The 5,608-nt window shown below is 38.1% G+C and overlaps 1 pseudogene; it reads right to left on the bottom strand.

The window, feature by feature from the left end:
• Positions 1-314: 314 nt before the first annotated feature.
• Positions 315-440, bottom strand: LOC145402751 (5S ribosomal RNA; annotated as a pseudogene).
• Between the last annotated feature and the right edge of the window lie 5,168 nt (positions 441-5,608).

The following is a 5,608-nucleotide window of genomic DNA, read 5'->3' as shown; positions in this document are numbered from 1 at the left end:
GGTTCTCTGTACAGGTTTTTGTTTATAAAAATTTTAAAGTTTGATTGCATACACTTCGGACATGTACATGTACAGTACTTCCCTTTTTTATTCTTTTATTCGGTTATATATATATATACATATATATATATATATATATATATATATATATATATATATATATATATATATATATATATATATATATATTCATTCATTCAATTGCCAGACGCCATGTATCCCAAACGGGGTGGCCAAGGGCTTAGAGTTAATTGTTTTACAGGGAGGGGCACTAATCCTCCACCAACCCCACTTGAAACGTAGGGAGAACGTTTTGCCAACAGCATCTGGTGTTCCCAGGCGGTCACCCATCCAAGTTCCAAGTACTAACCAGACCCAACGTTGCTTAACTTCGCTGTTCGGACGGGAAGCGGTGTACTCAACGTGGTATGGCCGTTGGCATATATACGGTATATAAATATCAAACTCATGTTTACTTAAAACTCTTAAACTTTCACAAATAAAAAATGCAAAAACCTTTCTGTACATAAATAAAGCAAGGTAAAAAAAAAATCATAAAAAAGGTGTTACATACTACATTGTCCTTTTTTATTTTATTTTTTTTTTTTTTTAGGAGCCCTCTTGGATTTTCATAAAAGAATGATCTTCTTGGAATGTTGAAAGTTAATACTGTAGAATGCATTTCAAAAGTTAAAGTACCCTGTAGCAAGAATATAACTATAGGAAAAGAATACTGTATTAGTTAAAGTTAATCTTAAATTAACCATGAAAACACAAGCAAACATATGGCTAAGTTTAAACAGCAGAAACACCTTACAAATTCACTGCCTCTTTTCCCTGGCTGTTGTCTATACAGACGGTTCACTGATTATCTTTTCATGTTGTGTATATCAATGTCCATTCCGTGTCACTTGTTAGTTTCTAACGAGTAATGGCAGACTTTAAAAAAATAATAATAATTCAGCCTAAATCTATTACTGTATTAGAGCTGCAATAGCCTATTCTAACATACTGATAACCTAGCCATATCTGACCTAGACTAACTTAACAAAACAGTATGTCCTAACCTAACCAAAAATAACCAAACCCAACATAACCTAACTTAACCAACGCAGTCTAACCTAACCAACAGTAACTTAGCCAAGCATGCCGAAATGGAAAATTAAATGAATTACAAGGATAATATTTAATAAAAACCAAAACTGGATATCAAGGATTTTAAAGTGCTGTAGCTATATTTATATCACAACATTTGGAAACATTCCTTCTATAAAAACTTCCACTGCAAATGATTAATAGTTATCATTTAATGTGCTAATCATGGGCTTCCCTCCTCCCAGTATCCCTCATCTCCACCTGCAGCCCCTCTAGTGGCCTTCTTCACAACTTGACAGAACCAATCAGTGCTCGAATATTGAATTTGCAGCCAATCGCAGCGCTCCAACTCTAGTGACAGAATACAGCAAGAATCTGAAATTAGTGTAGACAAGGGTAATGACTTACCGTATGTGTTACTGGAACCCACTCCAAATGATGAGGATATTTTATGAGGGCCTGGAGGTTAACTTACAATTTCTCAGGCACGAAGTTGATAACAAATGTTAGGGGAATCTGGAGGGGGAAAGCCCCCCCTACCCAAAGTTAGGCTTCTGTGCATGCATAGTGTAAAGTCTCCTTTGACTGCAGGGGTGTAGCTTAGGCTGAAAGGGGTATGGGTAGGTTAATGCCTAATACAGCCAGTCAAATGCCAGAAAGCTTATCATATCATCAGTGAAAGTGTACTTTTCTAGTATGATGCTATTCATTTATTTTTTAATAGATTTCTACTGGAATTCATTACTTTTCTCACCATCATCAACCATAGTATAAGGGGTACCATAACTGGAAAATTAATTGTTTCTGATGGAAAAGACAACCAAAATCAAACGAATTACATAAAAATGCATTAGTATATATATATATATATATATATATATATATATATATATATATATATAAAGTCATCCATTCATCCTCCAATCGTACGTTGCTCCCAGAGAAGCATAGGGACCCGGGGCTAGGCAAGTTGGTCCTGATATTAAGATGAGAGTGACCAGCCTCACTCAACCCTGACTGACATTACGTGAGCAATAAACCCCAACCAACCCTTGGACATAAACCTTCACCGGCTCGATCCGATTGGAGCGCCTCACTTACCCACTAAAGCACCAGACGCTCTCTCTCTCTCTTTCTCTCTCTCTCTCTCTCTAATCATTGTCACCAGTGTTTAAACACCATTACGAAAGAAAGACCATGGATTATGAATGAACTGCAGGAAAAAAAAAATTCTGTCACAAGAAATTTCTCCTCTTCTCTCTGGCCTCCTTGGTCTGTTTCATTCAAAAAGGGTGCTACACTTCTCTGTTCGAGAGTGTGGTCATTTTTCCTGCACAATAAATACCGAATTCCCAGGCTGGCTGACTCACTTGCCACCTGACTCTGCACGACAGACTGCCTCACTCGCCGCTGTCTGACCATCTACGCTGCGCTGGTAGGTGTTGAGAGTTTGGCCCCGTGCTGGTGTGGCTGACACTGTTAATGAGGTGCTGATGTGGCTGACAATGTTAGTGTGGTGCTGGTGTGGCTGACGGTGTTACTGTGGTGCTGGTGTGGCTGACGGTGTTACTGTGGTGCTGGTGTGGTCGACGATGTTAGTGTGGTGCTGGTGTGGTTGACTGTTAGTTTGGTACTAATTTGGATGACGGTGTTAGTGTGGTTCTGATGTGGCTGACGGGGTTAGTGTGGTGCTAATGTGGCTGACGATGTTAGTGTGGTGCTAGTGTGGCTGACGGTGTTAGTGCGGTGCTAATGTGGATGAGTGTCTGAATGGTGCTAGTACGGTTTTTAAGTGTCATATCAAGGTTAGTTTTCTTGAATGTTGTTTTACTGGCTTTTGACACATCACTTCACCCACCGAATTAGTTGACTTTATAATACAGGCATTACCTGTAGCCAAAGTTTACGACCGATTTAAATTTTTAAATCAAAGATACAATATTCACTACAAGTAATCGTTTATGAATATTGACTAAAAGGAAATGTCATGATTTTTTGCTTATGTAAAGATGTTAGTGTGATTTAGCGAGTGAATGTGTAAAGAACAGCAGTATGTAAGATCAAAATGCAAGGGACTTGACAATGACGTTACGGCTTTGTCATAAGCATGGCTATAATAGAAATTTTAGAATTTTGGTGTTCCTAATTAGCTGCAACTAAGAATTCTGAAGACTTGACAAGTTAGGTTCATAAACTGGATATTCTCTCTGAAACTTAGTAGATTAGAATATTTCTGATTTTTGAATACTATTTAAACTACACACAGCACGCCACATAAGGTTGGGGTGATGATATAACAGTGCAACCTAGTACACAAGATGTTGACCCATAAAAAGGTTTTCTGTTAGGTATGCAACTAATTCTATTGATGATCGTGTCAATGTGTTTGAAAAGAGGAAGGCCCTACCTCGCCCACCACACCATTCGGTAAATAGCAGGAAAGAGTTAGCAAATAATGACACTGATGGATGGAAAGAACATGGATATATTGAACGGGATGACATAAAAGAAATTACTATGTATTATGCAGTTTCATCCTATCATATACCTAGATGTGGCTCTCATTTAATACTCCCTGTTTGTAGAGGTTACTGTATCAGTGGTTCAACTTAGGGTTTAGGGCTGAGAACCTTGTCACACATTAATGCTACTCAAACGACAGATGTATTGTATGGAATAGTAAGGTAGCTATGGCTGCAGAAACATCGTGTAATGAACAACGCATCCAGTCCATCGCCAAACTCTATATAACATTTTCCTTTTGTAATATCCTAAGGAGCTGCCTCGCTTTTGGCACATCTGTCCCAGCCCAATAACAACCCTGTTTCCGACGACACATCATCTTTCTTGATATCCTGTCTGATATTTACAGTTTGTTTTTCTTATGCCTTGTCATATCCTTCCAACTCGCCAGTTTGACAATCCCATAATTAGGTGTTTTGCATTAAATGACTATCCATCACAATCTCATAATGCCCTGTTAAATGTACTCACATGGTCCACCGAGGATACAAGAATGCTATGAATTTTCTCCGATCTGTCATAATAGGTCTGTAGGATTCCTCAAAAACATACAGAGGGAAAATGTGTGACTATGTCAGCATGACACCTCAAAAACTTACAAGAGACGAACCTTAAAGAAATATTCACGCATAAATTTTTAAGATCTAGTATCCTCCCTCCCCTTTTCGATTTTCTCAATTGGGTGTTCAGTAACTGTCAGTAACTTTATAGTCATTCACTCCGTGCCTGTAGGCTATCATGTCAAAATATTTAACATAAACGGGAGACGTCCATAAAGTTTAGATTTGTTGATGACAGAATCCTTTTCGGTGAAACTGAAGTGTTCTGTAGCTAAGTAGTCTGAAATTAGACCTTATGAAGAATCTCGTACCTGTTTATCAAAATTCCGCTCAACTTTCAAAGAAAACGGGAGATAAAATGTTAGAATTCTTGAAGTACCAGTATAGGCAGAGTAGGTAGCAGTCAATCGTAGTTCGTATAATAAAATAAAGGAGTAAATGAAAATGAGACGACTTTTGGTAAATAGACTATCTCTATATACCCAGACGTCCTAATCCAATGAAAAGTGAACACACACAAACAGTAACATAAAAGTTTGCTATGTCTCAAACTGTATTGTAAATGTAAGTTACTATGTCTGAAATAACCTGGCTTCCTGGCTTAATTTATGGATCAGACAGCAGGAGTCTAACCAAAAATCTGATCTTAGGGACTGCTCTACGAGATAAAGACGATAACGCTAGAGAAATCGTAGCTGATTAAGGAAAAAATTGGTTGCCATAATAATATATGTAAATAAGAAACTGAATGAATGGTCATGGCCTAGTAATATCAATCGTTGGGTGAATATAAGTGAAACACTAAAGTAACCAAGTGACAGCCACGATGTAGTGTAAATGGGAAGGATGGGAAGAGAAAACTCCGAGAATATAGCACACTGAGCAAACACAGGTGTAACAAATTGGCTACAAGATGTATAGTGACAGGGTAAGGTGGGCAAAGAAAACTCCGTGAATATACCAGACTGAGATAAAAAAAGGTTGGTCGATCCTTTTGCGTCGCAGAGAACTTTCATAGTAAACTACTACTACTGTTATGGTGATTTATTTCGCAGTTGGAAAAGCAAGCACCTAGTAATTCCTCCTTTGTTTTTTTTTAAATAACGGAACTGACGAAGGAAAAACAAATGATTAAAAAAAAATAATCGATACACCAGATTACTGGCGTCCTGCATTCACAAAATATCCATAACAGTTGGACTTGACAGCTGTGGGTTAAAGTTTAGGGGGAAACAACTCCTGGGAGCAAGATCCAGAGAGATGCGGTTTGGGGAATAGAAGAATTCTGATAGACAGAAGTTCTGCAAAATAGCTGTGACATTCCAGTAATGAGCGCTACCAGATGCCCGTGTATCATGAGGGAAGGTAAGGATAGGTGGCACAATGGACGCAAGTTCGTCTGTGCATTTGCCATACAAATATTTGTAAAA

This window comes from Coenobita brevimanus, chromosome 58, assembly GCF_032717465.1.
Source record: "Coenobita brevimanus isolate Jiangsu-jjx chromosome 58, ASM3271746v2, whole genome shotgun sequence".
Lineage (NCBI taxonomy): Eukaryota > Metazoa > Arthropoda > Malacostraca > Decapoda > Coenobitidae > Coenobita > Coenobita brevimanus.
This window is presented reverse-complemented; position numbering and strand designations above follow the sequence as displayed.